Source organism: Pan troglodytes, chromosome 3 (genome assembly GCF_028858775.2).
Source record: "Pan troglodytes isolate AG18354 chromosome 3, NHGRI_mPanTro3-v2.0_pri, whole genome shotgun sequence".
NCBI classification, from domain to species: domain Eukaryota; kingdom Metazoa; phylum Chordata; class Mammalia; order Primates; family Hominidae; genus Pan; species Pan troglodytes.
This window is the reverse complement of record NC_072401.2, coordinates 18,919,394-18,935,652: the sequence shown is the minus strand read 5'-3', so window position 1 is coordinate 18,935,652 and position 16,259 is coordinate 18,919,394.

Genomic DNA, 16,259 nt, shown 5'->3' with positions numbered 1-16,259 from the left:
TATAAATAAAACTATGCTCTTTATCCCTGGTCATTTTATTTGCTTTGAAATCCTCTTAATCTAATGTGAATATCAGCACTCCAGCTTTTTTTTAAATTAGTTTGCCATGATATTAGTTTGGTGCAAACGCAATTGTAGTTTTTGCTTTGAAAGTAATGGGAAAAGCCACAATCACTTTTGCACCAACATAATACACTTGCTTCCACTGTTTCCCATTTTAGTCTATTTTTGTCTTTATATTTAAAGTGCATATCTTATAGGCAGTATATAGTTGGGTCTTGTTTTTTAAGTAATCTGAAATATCTGCCTTTTATTTGGCATGTTTAGTTTATTTAAATTTAATGTGATTATTGATTTTGTTGTATTTAAATATACAATGGTTGTATTTGTTTTCTATTTATCTCATCTATTCTTTGTTCCCCTTTTCTGTTTTTCTACAAACTGTGATCATGTTTTTTTTAATAATTCCATTTTTTTTCTCTTTGGTATATGAGTTCACATTATAGTGGTTAGTTTAGTGTTTTCATTATACAAATTTACCTTATCACAATGTACCTTCAAATAATATTATGCCATTTTACATATGGTATTATTACATTATGATACTATACTTCCATTTCCCTTCAGCTTTTTTGATTTTGTGAACATGTTATACATTACCTTCACAGTTGGTATAAAACATATGATATATTGTAATGATCTTTCCTCAAGTGGCCAATTATATTTTAGAGTAATTTTAAATATAAAAAGAAAATATTTTATATTTACCCATATATTTACCATTTCTGCTGCACTTCATTATATTGTATAAATCCAGAACACCATTGATATTATTCTCTGTATGAAAGATTTTTAATATTTATTGTAATACTATTGCAATACAGAACCGCTAATGATGACTTCTTTCATTTATTGTACACCTGAAAAAGTCTTTCTTTTCCTTCTCTTTTGAAAAATACTTTCACTTGGCAAGAATTCTAAGACAATTGTTTTATCTCAGTACTTAAAGATGTTATTCCACTGCCTTCATATCTGTCGTTTCCATTGTGAAGTCTGCTGTCACTCTTATTGCCGTTCTTCTGTTTGTACTGTCTTTTTTTCTAGGGCTGCTTTAAGACTTTTCTCTTTATCATCAGTTTTAATTTGATTGTAGCCTGTGTTGGTGTGGCTTTGCTTGAGGTTCATTAAGATTCTTAGATCTGTGAATTTGTATTTTTCATCACATTTATAAACATTTCAAGCTTCCAAAAATACATGTTTTCTTCTCTTTCCTATATCCTTCTCCTCTCTCCTTTGGGGACTCACATTTATGCATATTAGTCTGCTTGAAATTTTTCCTCAGGTCACTGACACTCTGTTAATTTTTATTCAGTTTTTTTCCTCTTTGTATTTTATTTTGGATAGTTTCTATTACTGTGGATTTAAGTTCACTAAACATTTACTTTGCTGTTTCTAGTGTTCTATTAATTTTACCCAGTGTATTTTTCACCTCAGCGATTATGTTATCATCTCTAGATGTTTGATTTGGGTCTTTTTAATGTATTCCATGTGTCTCTTTAACATACTTATAAGCTGTTTTAATGGTCTTGTTTACTAATCATTCATATAATTTTTGGTTAAGTTTTGATTTACTGATCTTTTTCCTCATTATGGTATTTCCTACTCCTTTAGATGCCATGTAATTTTTCATTGGATGTCAGAATATGTGCATTTTGAATTAAATAATAGGCATTCTTTTCTTTTTTAAATTCTTGAGGTTTGTTCTGAGACACAGCTAACTTATACTGAATTTATTTGATCCTTTCAAGCCTTGCTTGAAATCTTAGCAGCGCTAGTCCAGCCTTTAATCTAGGGCAAACTTTGCCCCACTACAGTCGTGAAATCTTTCTTACAACTGAGCACAGTGCTGAGCTGTTTCCACTCTCGCTGATGGTCAAACTATTCCTGGCCTTGTGTGACCTCCAGGATTGGTCCTTCTACTCCTTTCAAGTAGTTCTAGTTTTGGGTAGTTTTCTCACATGCAGGTATGGAGTAGTACTCACATGAACACTTGGGCAGGGGACCTTCTGCAGACCTCTTCAGCTATCTCTTTCTCTGTTCAGTCCTCTCCTACCCATAAATCTTCCTTGTGATTAGCCTCCATTTTATCTCTGAACTCTGCACTTTGTCTCTTCAATTCGAGCTTCTCCTTGGTTTCCTCCTTCTATGCTCTAGTCATTAATCTCTCCTCAGTAAGCTTGGGCTATTTTAGAGTTCACATTGTTTATTTCTTCTCTCTCAAGTATCATTGTCATGAACTGCCCTCTCTCCAATATCTGAAAATAGCTGATTTGTATATTTTTGTCAAATTTGTACATTTTGTCAAATGTTTTAATTGGTTGAGAGAGTAAATTTTTTATCTTTACTTCATCTTGCTTGAAAGCAGAAGTCAATAAATGGGTTTTGAATAGAATATAAAGAAATAAAATGTAGTCTGCAAAATTAAAAAAGAAAAAATGTAGGAATAAAACAACAGTGGTAGTAATTTATGTTCGAGACCTTAAGAAATAAGATAACGTGTATAAAAGTATCTAGCATATGCCTACCATAAAGTCTTCATTCAACAAATGTTAGTTTAATACCATTCATCTCTAAGAGCCAAGTACTGACTACAGATTTAGTGATCTAAATAGTCATCTGTTTTTCCTCAAGTAAAGTAGACAATCCCATTCATAGCTATAAGTATAAATGCAATGAAAGCCCAAGGGGGCTCCATCTATCTTATTCTTCATTCTGTGTTACATTTTGATGCAGGAAATTACTAAAATAGAAGGAAAATAGAAGCCGTAAGATAAAATTTTAAGATGAGATCAAAGGACATTTTATAGTTTATGTGTAGTAACTTAATGAATTTGGTGGGTTTATCATGCTGATGATATAAGGTATGCAGCAATTGACAAACTATGGCCCACAGGCCAAATCCAGGCCAAAACCTTCTACAGACCCCAGGAAGTAGGCCTGGTATAGAGTAGGCATGTTATTTTCTTTCATTTTCATGAATATGCTCTCAGTTGGCTATAGTTGTAGTTGTTTTTATTCCCACTTTATAGATGAAGAAACTGACGCTTTCAGAAGCTTAGGTAACTTGCCCAAGACCACATAGCTAATAATTAATGCCACTAGAAAGTGAACACTTGTCATTTGTTTACAAATCACCTGTTATATGGCATATTTACATATGGCAGGTTTCACACTACATCAGAGCTGAGTAGGTGAGATAGAGAGCATATGCCTTTCAGTACTACAGATACTTACTACTTGACCATTTGCAAAAAAGAAAAACAAAGTTGGCCATCCCTGGTGTGGACTAAGGAAACATCTCCACCTAATTTTCCAACCACCTTTATGAACAGCCTCCTCACTGTGATTGCTTCAATGTTTGAAATCCATACTTTAGTTTATGTATTTCTCCAAGTATGGAAAACTCTTCCCAATTATTTACCTAACCCACTTTGCTCCCTCTTCATGTCTCTTTATGCATCTCCCTCTACCAGCCTTCTCTGGTCTTCCAAGATGAACTGAGGGCTCCCATCAATACCTGCTACTGTCCTAACACTCACCACATTAAATTAAAAGTGTCTATTTACATCCCAAATCTTCTACTTGAAATGTTGAGATCCTTTTGGTAGGGATGGTGACATAATCATATTAGGAACATAATGGGCACCCAACAGAAATTTTGTGGCCTGTGCTGAAAAGTCTTCTTGAAAATAAGCTTTAAGAAATGTACTTGGCCGGGCACGGTGACTCACGCCTGTAATCCCAGCACTTTGGGAGGCCGAGGCGGGCAGATCACAAGGTCAGGTAATCGAGACCATCCTGGCTAACACGGTGAAACCCCGTCTCTACTAAAAGTACAAAAACTTAGCCAGGCATGGTGGCAGGCGCCTGTAGTCCCAGCTACTAGGGAGGCTGAGGCAGGAGAATGGTGTGAACCCTGGAGGCAGAGACTGCAGTGAACTGAGATGGCACCACTGCACTCCAGCCTGGGCGACAGAGTGAGACTCCGTCTCAAAAAAAAAAAAAAAATGTACCCACACCAAGAGTTTATCACTTTATTCATACAACAAGGTGTCCACTCCCTTGGTGGAGTGCACTGATAAGCTACAGTTAATCTTGGTAGGGATGGTGACATAATCACATTAGGAACATAATGGGCACACAACAGAAATTTTGTGGCCTGTGCTGAAAAGTCTTCTTGAAAATAAGCTTTAAGAAATGTACTTGTCCAAGATCACACAGCTAATAATTAATGAAACTAGGAAGCAAAATCAGGTCAGAAAAACTTCAAAAGTCCTAATGACTATATTAAACTACCTTGCACACGGAGATGTAAGTTTAAATGTCAAGAAATTCTTTCTGCAGATGACTTTTCAGGAAGACACCTCTCATAACAAAACTTGCAGTAACAGTAGCCGGGACCACAGTTCCTATATTAGGATTACACTTTCCTGCTCACAAAGCATTTCCTTATATTGTTTTTGTTTCCTTAGAATTGAGGCACCCCTGGGGCCCTGAGATTTTCCTTCTAGGGTCTGATTTGTCCTTTCAGAGTGAGAGACCATGTTATTGCAATTTAGTTCTTAAACCAAACCAAATGAGTATGAAAAGTGGATCCTACCACAGGGTTTAAGTGGTCCAGACAAATATTTCTTTAAATAAATAATAAGATTAATATCATCAGAGTATAGCAGTAAATAGCAAATTAAGGTTTTCATTCTGCTTGGTCTTATTTCTCCTTAAGATGATGTGGAATGTAATTTAAGTTGCTCACTATCACACATCTTAATTGAAAGACCTCTTCTTTATGTTTTGTTCCCAAGAATTAATGTTTGTATTTAATATCATACTGTCATTATCTTGTTTCCTCTACACTGAAAGGAGTTGTCTGTTATTTGCAGGTGTAGAGGGCCAGCTGGAAACACAATTCCCTTCTCGCCTTCCCTCCTCCCTCTGATCACTGGTTATTACGCATAATTACATAGAAGCATGTATTAGGCTTTATTATAATGCACGACAGTGTGCTTTAAGTAAATTAGGAATTTGCATATCAATTCAGAGAAAGAAACTAAAATGCCATTCAGGACTTTTTATTTACATCCACAGGATTCCTAGATTTTAGAGGATTGCTTCTCTTCTCAGGTTGATAATCGAGTCTAAAATTTGAAAGCACAATGAATCCAGGTTGAAGGTGGGATGGGGATTCTATATCTTGTACTGGTTTTTCTTCCTGTCTTTCCTCCTCCCTGTCTTACTTAGTAACCAGCTGGGCAAATTGTTCCTTAGTAACCAGACAGGTCATGCTTTGGCTACCTGGGGCACTTAGCATTTACCTTTCAAGGTTTCAGCCTTCTGGAGACAGCAGGTAGCTAGCTGGTGGTTTCAGTATTTCCACAGCCAAAAGAAATTAGGGCCATCCAAAACAGACACAGCCATATTCCCCGGAGTGTCCAAAAATAACAAGTCACAGTGAACTCCACAATTAAGTCTATCCCCACCCTGCCTGTCTTTTTGTTTTTGTTTTTGTTTTTGTTTTTTGTATGGAGACTCATCCTCCTTGACCCTGGAGAGAACAGACCCACGCTAAAGAATTGCCTGGGGACGTTTAGACCATGGATAGTGGTGCTAGAGGGAGTCAGCTCCAAGCCAGGACAGGGTAAGGAATCTCGTTGCCTCCTAAATTGCCCATGTGGATGTTAAATCATTCCTGATGGAAACGTATGTCCCTCAACTCATTAAAATAATTTGTGGAGTATATTTTTGCCTTTGGAGAGCTGTGGGGGCTATTAGAGGGTGTCATTTTTCACAGTAAAGTTCTTCATAGATTTCATTTTGCAAAGGCTTTGTTTCCACTCCATTTCACTGTGTTTACTTATGATTCAAAAGTCAAGGACCAGGAAAGTCTTATTGGCATACTTATTTTAAATCTATGTCGTCTTTTTTTTAAAAAAATATAACTTAAACTTTTTAATTTTTTACCTTGGAAGAAGTGGATTTATTCAAAATTACATTGCTTTAATATATATATATGTATATATCTGTATATATATATCTGTATATATATACAGATATATATATATATTTGTTTGAATTTTAAAATATCGTCTAATAGCCAAATGTTTTTCCAAGTAAAACATATGGCTGAGGAGAAACTCCAAATGATATAAGCTTTAAAACCAAAGATTTCTATTTTGTAACCAGACTAAAAACTTCTATATTAGGTTGAACCATTAAAAATTATCTATATTTGACCTTTTTTGACCTGAAAAGCAGCAATTTCATATGGTTCAACCTAAAACACCTAACCTGTCAATAACCTTTTAGCTTCAACAACATAAAAAGGCAGTATTTATTCAGTTTATTTGTTTGTTTGTAACTTTGCTGTATTCCATGTAGGACTTAAGAAGGATAATGCCATTTTATAATTGCTTTTCTTCCCCTTAGGATTAAAAATTACAACAGTTAGGAAGGAAAAGCAACCAATATTCTTTTGTTGTTATTGCTTTGTTTTGCCTTTTTCTAGTAATTTTCATGCAAGTGTCTTCAGAATCATTCCATCTGATAAAACATACTAGGATGGTTTATAAAGGGCTCACAACTCAGTGCCCTGAAAGACGGCATCTTGTGTGGCCTGTGGAGCAGTCAACAAGCAGCACAAAGCAAGTCCTAGGAAGAGTTTACCAAGTGCTCCATAACAGCTGTCCCAAGGCAAAGAACTACAACCAGTTGAAACCATGGGAAATAGGAGACAGAGAAAATGCAATACCCATATCACTATTTCCCAGGAACACCAGCATTAATATGTCCAGGCATTCCAAAGTGCAATGGACTCTGTTGCATCACATACTTAAGAACACAAATTCCAATTCTTCCAGGTCACGGGTTCCTACAGAAGCTGATGAGCAAAACACAACAGTAATGCAACCAAGAAAAACGGGAGAGGGACCTGTTCTTTAGGATGAAAAGTTTACTTCTAATTTGAACGAGGACAATTATGCCCCATATTCAGTCTCTCAGCATTTAATTCGCATGCAAGATACCATTCTTTTCATTTAGAGCAAGGAGGGTGAAAATGGAAAAATATTAAACAAGTAGCTCTCCACTAATATGGCTGTTATGTATACCTTTTATTTCTATAGAAACAAGTGTTTTAATGATATACCATATAATTATATATGAGTGTATATGGACAGCTTTGCTGTAAAATTTCAGAAACCAGATTAGGAAATAAGAATTGAAAGGAATCCTAGAGGACCTATAATACAAACTCCCTATTTAGAGATGAGGACACCAAAGCCGAGCATCACGTTAAGTTGGAATTAGAATCCAGTACCCCAGAACTCATTCGACCACACCACGCCACACCATTACACTCAGTAAAACCAACTGAATTTAAAGCAAATCAACTTCTCCACCTTCTGAAAGAAGTATTTCAAATCAACCTGAAGTAAATACTATGGCAGAAGTTGCAAATGACTTCTGGTACTCATTCTCCCTATCTTCCTCAGTCACAGAAAGGTAAATTTTTTTAGCTGGATGCATTGTCACAAAAATTATTTTTCCCAGTCTTCCTTTCAGCTGGCTACATGTTGTATGACTAATCTCTTGTCAATGAAACATAAACAGAAGGGGTTAGTGAGATTTCTAAGAAGTCTCCTCAAAAGTGGAATATATACCTTTCTTCTTCCCTTGCTCCTTCCTGCAAAGGAGTGTTAATATGTTGGCTGGAACCCTAGCAGTCATTTTGGACCAAGACGCAACCTGCTCCAGATAGCAGAGCAACAAGACAGAAGGAGCCTGGGGCTAGGCATGGTGGCTCATGCCTGTAATCTTAGCACCTTGGGAGGCCGAGGCCGGCAGATTGCCTGAGGACAGGAGTTCGAGACCAGCCTGGCCAACATGGTGAAACCCTGTCTCTACTAAAAATACAAAAAATTAGCCAGGGATGGTGACAGGCACCTGTAATCCCATCTACTTAGAAGGCTGAGGCAGGAGAATTGCTTGAACCTGGGAGGTGGAGGTTGCAGTGAGCCGAGACTGCGCCATTGCACTCCAACCTGGGCAACAAGAGCAAAAGTCCATCCCCCCCCCAAAAAAAAAGAAGGAGCCTGGGTCCCCAATAACTGGGGAGCCCCTAACCTGGCCCTACCTACATCCAATTCTTTTAAATTGAGAAAGAATTTTCATCTAAGCTCCTGGTTTTTGGTGTTTTTCTGTTGTATGCAGTCAAATTTAATCCTAACTAGTATAAATATAGTCAAAGTATATAATCTAAAGGATCTTAGAATAATTTAATTAATGTACCGGAATAATAGAAAAAAAGATTAATTTAACCTCTGATTTTTTTTTTTTAGCCTAAAGGGATCAAAGCATTAATCAAACTTTATATCATGCCTCCATTCCCATTCTTAACCCTTGGGCATAACAAATGTTGAAAACCCACAAGGTACCAGTATCCAGGGCAAGCTCTTTGATGGAAGGCAGACAAGTAAAAGCTCATTTTTTCTGCACCTTAAATTAAAGACACTACAATCATAATTATGTCATTTTGTTCTTTGTTTATCAGCTGCATGGAGGCCAAAGTAAAATAGATGTTTCAAATAATTTGTAGTTTTAAGTAATTTGTGTGTGTGTGTGTTTGCACACACACACCAGTAAATCACTGCTCTCAGGGTCTGATTTATAAAGGAACCTAAGAAAAAAATGTCTGCCCAACAATAATCAAGAAATAATTTCTGCCCAGATATGGTGGCTCACATTTGTAACCCCAACACTTTGGGAGGCCAAGGCAGGAGGATCACTGGAGGCTAGGAGTTTGAGACCAGCCTGAGGAACATAGTGAAACCCCATCTCTAAAAAAAATTTTTTTTTAAATAGCCAGGCATGGTGGCACATGCCTATAGTCCCAACTACTTGAGGGGCTGAGGCAGGAGGATCCCTTGAGCCCAGGAGTTCAAAGTTGCAGTGAGCTATGATCACATCACTGCACTCCAGCCTGGATGACAGAGTGAGACTTTCTCTCTTTCTCTCTCTCTCTCTCTCTGTGTATATATGTGTGTGTGTGTGTATAAATTCAAGGAAAAACAAATTATATATATACACACACACATAATTCAAGTAATATAATCATGTATTATATTCCTTACAATATATAAGGAATATAATATTATAAAGAAAAACAAATGTCATACACTACTCAATCTTATCTATTTTGACAGATCAGCCGTAATTTTTATGTTTGTCCAATCTATTTCTTCTTCTCTTTGTGATCAACAGTTCTGCTTTGAATTATTAGTTCAAAAACTAATATCTCATATGAGAACAGGATAAAATAAGCTAATAACAACATAAATAATAATAATTTTACCTTTCCAACGTGCTCTTATACAAAAAGCTTCAAGTGCTTTATAAATTATATATGCACAAATCACTTAATCTCCTACTAAAAGGCTGCTACTCTTAAAAAAACTATTCTCTGTAGTGTTGTGCAGCAGAAAAGAAAGTCTGCTATGTCCATGCACAATTGCTGGAGTAGTTTTAGGGAAGTAAAGTGTAATTCGCTACTCAGACATACTAAAAGCTTTGAACAATCCCTTTTAAAAATCATCAAGGGAGCTTTTAATCACCAGAAGTAGTCAACTCTTTGTTTTGTGTCTCATCCATCCAATCAAAGTGGAAACGTCAGCCATAGAACAGCACGCAGATCATCAGGGGTTATGAAGTCAGCTCGACTTCATTAGGAATAGTCTCTTTGCCAATGACTACACCGAATAAGGGGAATGGAAAAGAAGATCAGAACACAGGCCAAAAAAAGGTTACTTTTGAAGCTGCTAAGAACTATACTGTGAAAGACACACAACTGGCTGCATTTTGCACACTTTTGCTCTGTTTCTAGTTCTTCAGCCCAGACCCAAGATCTGAGAACTTACCCTCAATCCCAACCACCCACCACAAAGAACAACAGCAGGGAATATTCCTTATACTCTTGGCCACCTGTCCACTTTTCTCAACTTTGGAGACCATGATCCAGCTAATTACTGTCTCCTCTGTAAAGCCTCCTGGCTACAGCTACACCAGGGATGATCACTCCCTTCCCTGAGTTGCCTTGGCTCATTTTTCATGCTGCTAATAAACTATGTGTCAATCCTTTAAGAGATGTTTTTGAATGTTTCTCTTCCACTAAAGGATTTGTTCTTTATGTGTTGTGATGATGTCTTATCATATTTCAATCCTAGCAAAAGATCTGTGCGCAGTGGGTGCTGAGTGTTTTATTAATGGCTGACTAGTCCTGTCTGCTATCAGTTCTGGTCTTGACAATTACAACCAGATAATAACAGACTTCCCTGTGGCTGTGCTTGCCCTCCACTCAGCTGTGCTGAATGCAGCAGCCAGAGAGAGCTTCTGAAATGGAAGATTATGCCACCAGCACTTCCCCACTGCATCTCCCTCTTCCACCCCACCTTCATCATCATGCCGTCCCTTCCCCAGATTTTTATATGCATTAACCCTTCCAGTTAGAATGCTGTTCCCCACATACTATTCTCATTCTTCAGATCTCAGCCTCAATGTCACCTTCAGAGAAGCCTCCAGTGTCTACCACGTTAAGTAAAGTTTATTACATCCTATCCATCTTCTTGGGCCCTGGATTATTCCTTTGTACTTTATTATAATTTTTTTTCAGTTTACCTTTTCACTGATAGCCTCCCCAAATAGAATGTAAGTTCCATGATGGCAGGGAAAGTGGTCAGTTTTGTTCTCCATTATATTCTCAACAAGTAGCACAGTGTTTGGCATTTTTAAATACTCAGCAACTATGTGTTGAATTAATAGGTAACTTAGTGTAGGCTTTTCCACCAAAGACCTGTGTCCCATAAAGAGAATTCCATTAGACTAGAGAGAATCTCCAAGGGAAATCAAATGTAGACAGGCTGACAGAGAGAAAAAGCAACAAAAATGAGTATTTGTGAAAGTTAGGACCTATTAGAAAAATGAGGCTTCCTAGTATTAATGTTATTTGCCTGTGTAAATAAGCAATTATAATTTGTTATATACATCTCATAACAGAGGTCCTCCCATTTTGCCTAGAATTTTTCTTTGAATCCTTTCTTGGACATGACACAAATGTCATCTCCAAGAAGACTTTCCTGGCTCTCTCCACTAGGGTAGGGTGCCTTTTGCTGTACTCTAGGGATATGCAGTGTTTGTCTCTAAGAGCAGTGAATTGTCAGAAGATATGGGTGGGGAAAAGTGTTAGGAATAGACTGTGCAAATTTTTACATTACATGGTAGAATATCTGGAATTTATCTAGGGAACAACAAGAATATAATTGAAAGCATGATCAGATTTGTAGTTCAGAAAAAAAATGTTCTGACTAACCTGTGAGTAGAGTGGATTCAAAGAAAGGGAGGCTAAAAAGTGAGAGGTGATTGACATGCTAGGGTCAAAGATGATGAGAATCTGAACTAGGTCAATAGCAAAAGCAATAAAAAGATGGGTATGGATTCAAGAATTATAAAGAAGGTGGATTCTACAACACCAGGCAATCGTTCTATTAGGAACGAGCCAAAAAACTAGTTGTTTAAGAGAAGCAACTGGGTTTGTAGAAAAGAGAGAGAATTTTACTTGGGACAAGTAGAGTTTGAAGTGTTGAGGGATATGCAGGTAAAGATGTTTAGTGGACAATCATAGATACATACCTGGAACTCAGGCAAGCTAGTGATATAAATTGGGAAGCCATTAGTAATGATATAGATGACTTTGTTGATGACCCTTTGTACAATGAAAATGCTAGGCATAGTGATTATGAAATTTATCAGAATATTCTCCAGAGCAGAGCAACCTAAAATAAATGGCATCCTAATTGTAAAGTAAAAAAAAACCTACAAACTTTATGCTCAATAAATAAAAGATACTTACTCGTATGAATTACTAAAACTGAAGACAGAACCATAGATCATTAACCTTTGTTTCCCACAATTTCTAGCACTTGGTAATTACCTCGAGGTACCCAAGAGAAAGCCCTCTGACTGTAGAAATACAGATATAAAATGCTGGAGTTCACTGAAATATGTTAAACACTAATTTGCTGATGTGTTCCAGATGTGTTTGGCACTTACTATAATGAAGATGAGTTTGTTTATACATTTTGCTCCTTTTGCTCAAAAGTTGCCATTACAAGTTTCATAAAGCACACGAATACATTCTTTGCATCCACCTAAGTCTAATCATGAATTTTAGCTATTTATAATACATGGTAAAACTGTGACTGAATTCAACTAACTTACTTAAAGAAAATGGCATTGAAGAGAAAATTAATTGTGTACAAGTACAAAATTATAAGAATTTACTATAAACCCAGTTCACTCATTTGGTCTTTGAAACAACCATATGACATGTTAACATCATCCCAATTTTACATCCCCACAAAAAATAAATCCAAAACACAGAGAAGTTAATAACTTATCAAAGTCACAGAGCTGATAAATAGTAAACCCGAGTGTATTAGTCCCTTCTTACACTGCTGATAAAGACATACCTGAGATTAGGCAATTTACAAAAAAAAAAAAAAAGAGGTTTATTGGACTTACAGTTCCATGTGGCTGGGGAGGCTGCACAATCATGGCAGAAGGTGAAAGGCACGTCTCAGATGGCGGCAGACAAGAGAAGAGAGCTTGTGCAAGGAAACTCCCCTTTTTGAAACCATCAGATCTCAGGGACTCATTCACTATCGTGAGAACAACACAGTAAAGACCCATCCCCCATAATTCAATCACCTCCCACCAGGTTCCTCCCATATGGGAGTTACAATTCAAGATGAGATTTGAGTGGGGACACAGCCAAACCATATCACTGAGCTTCCAACTCCATACCTGACTCTCTCTAAAATTTCTCAAGGTCTTCCTTTATGTCATACTCTGAAAAAGTCAATGACTTCTCCTTCCAACACAAAGTAGGAACCAACAAATTAAATGCCAATTTGATGCACTAATAAATAATGCATGGACATTCTATTCTATTGCGTCCTTCACTCCAAAATTCTACTGCATTGACATTCTGCTGTTTCCTACTCAGCCAGTCTCAGCCTCATTCTACTTTCTTGTTGTAACCTATTCTGTTCTAAGCACAGTGGTTCATCATTTCAACACTGTCCTCAGTAGCATTGCAGAGTGCCTTAACTCTTAAACTCCCATTGAGTCAATCAGCCAATTCATGGGTTAAATCCAGAGAATTCATAGTCCCTGTCTGCAGCAGGAGAAGCTCACACAGGGCTGCTTCGTGGGTAGATGACCCAGGCGGTCACACAAAGCTTCATGATCAGATGTCCCTGTGCTTGGTTTCATGCTCTGCTGTCATTGTCTTGAATTTCTTAATAATTTTTGAGCAAGACACTCACATTTTTATTTTGCACTGGGACCTACAAATTATACTACCAATCCTGAACTCACATGACTTATTCTTATTTCTCTTCCTACCTTCTCTTGATTTATCTTTACAATGATTTACTTAATTACATTTAGGACAAAATATAAAGGAAGAGAGGGGTGCTATGCAAGGGGTGGGGAACAAAACTAGTCAGATAGATTAGGGAAGCATTCTTGAGAAAGTCAGATTTCCTCTGCATTCTGAAGAAGAAGCAGTTGCTAAGTAGGCCAAGAGCTGGGAGACTGTATTGCAGGCTGAGCCTTTGAGCTTAAAGCACAGGGTGGGCTGGCAACACTAACAAAGGATATTTAACACAGTGACTGACGACTGGAACAAGGCGAGGCCACTAAGGAGGACAGCCCAGATTATGGAGGGACTGCAAAACAGCTAAGAATTTTGATCTTTATCCCCAAAAGCAGTGAGTGGCCGTCATAGCATTTAAATCAAGAAAGTGACAAGATACAACACAATATATCACACCAAGGGTATGATATCACACCAAGCCCTCACTTCTTTAAGCTTTGAGTGACCCATTCTGCATTGGCATTGACCACATCTGCAGTTCCTTGTCTCACAGTTCTCCATCTCTGAGGATGTCACCTTTTCACACCTAGCAGTTGACTTCATCTACCATTTCTGAGAAGGGTGAAGCTTCCCAGTTTCATTATTTCCATCTCTTCTCTCCTTCTCATCACGATGCTTGTAACTTTAAAGTGGCCATGTTTTTCTGTAGGCTTACCTCCACCCCTCTTGTCTAGGAAGACACACAACCTTCATTTCTTCCCAGGCTAATCTTTCCAACTATGCCCTTAATACTACCTTCATTCTTCCCCACTGGGCCTCACTCCCCGCCCTCAAGATAATCAGATCTCCTTGTTCTGGCATCTGCAATCTCACACTATCTATCCTCTCCCTCTTCTCAGCATATAGCTACAGCTCTATGCTTTCATGGAAAGCGAAAGAATATGCATCTCTTGAACTGCCATCCCTGCTTTTCTCTTCCCTTACCCACCACTTTCCTAAAATACTAAAGTAGCCACCTCTTCTATAACTCTATGGTTTGGATTTGTATCTTTCCTTTATATATGGCATCCCAGGCTCTTATCTCCAAATGTATACTTGTGTGATTGATTTCTTGGAACCAAATAAAACCATCTTAAGATGATATTTTAGCTTGAATCCATTGCCTCAGCTTGTCAAGGTCTTTTGGGATTCTTAATCTGATAGCCCAACTATTTCCTTCTTCTTGCAGCAGTGTGTGATCTGCAACTTTACAATGGATGCCTTCTGTGTGATAATGACCTTGTAAGTGAATGGGCATGGGTAACAAGCACAATTTAACACTAGTTCAGGATATAGCTTATTCCATCCATAGAAAGCGTGTTGTGGCTGGGCCCAGTGGTCCACGCCTGTAATCCCAGCACTTTGGGAGGCTGAGGCAGGCAGATTACCTGAAGTCAGGAGTTCGAGACCAGCTTGGCCAACATAGTGAAACCCCGTCTCTACTAAAAATACAAAAAAAAAAAATTAGCCGGGTGTGGTGGTGGGCACCTGTAATCCCAGCTACTTGGGAGGCTGAGGCGGGAGAATCACTTGAACCCAGGAGGCAGAGATTGCAGTGAGCCAAGACCATGCCATTGCACTCCAGCCTCGGCAACAAGAACGAAACTCCATCTCAAAAAAAACAAAAAAAATGTGTTGTAATTCTTTGCCTATTTTCAAATTCATTCTTCTGGACAGTTACATTTTCCACTAATGCAATTACATTTAAATTTTTACTAAACAAATGGAAGGTCCAACTGCTCCTATCATTTTGGATGCCAGAAACATTATCAAAAATCTAATTAAATAAAATTATTTTTAAAAATATCTATAAGGTATACATTTGAACAAGAACATACAAATAGCTAACCCAAGAGGAAAAATATATTCATGGTTAGAAAATCTAACTAGAAACAAAAGCACAAGAGTATTATATCCTATCAGACAGTCCTCATTTTAGACAACAATGGTTTCCCCAGCATGCTCAGGGCTCATGCTGCCTGGTCTCATCAAAGCAGGGAGTGTGACTGGAGTCAACCCATTTGTGTACATAGGTTGCCCCAACAGCCAAATGAGAGGGGTGCTGAATGGGACAGTATTAAGATAACAATGCCTATTCAACCTTTTGCTTTTTGAAAATTCTACAGGCCTAAAACTAGGCAAACGAAGAATCTAATAACCTTGCCTCATAATTAGGGTAATCTTTAACAGAGCATTGTATGTGACTTCAATAACCACATAGCAATTAGGCGATTATTTGTGCCCAGTAAAAATATACCATTAAGCATTAAGAAAAAAAATACAGATGAACAATAATCACACTGTATTTTTCATGGAGCTGTAACCTGAAGCATAACAATTATCATGTGCTATAATGTCCAGAATATAAACAACAGTGTAAAGACAATTTGAGAGAGAAAAACAGAAAAAAAAAAGAAAAGAAAAACTCAATCTGGACTAACTAGGGAACATATGCCAATAAAAAGAAGCACAGACAATGGAGAAAAACCAAATAATAACAAGCATCATCATCTTTCCTTATAGATTCCCACAAGCAAGTCCTATGGACTCTACCTCTTGGATCCATGCCTGTTGCTGCTGCCCTAACTCAAGCCATCAATATGTCTCATCTGGACTACTTCAATACTCTAGTATTCTTCTAAGCAGTCTCCTTGCTTCTGTCCTCTATCTGCTCCTTTCTAATCTCCATCCTGCTACTAGAATTCTCTTTCTAAAATAAAATCCTGTTCACTCC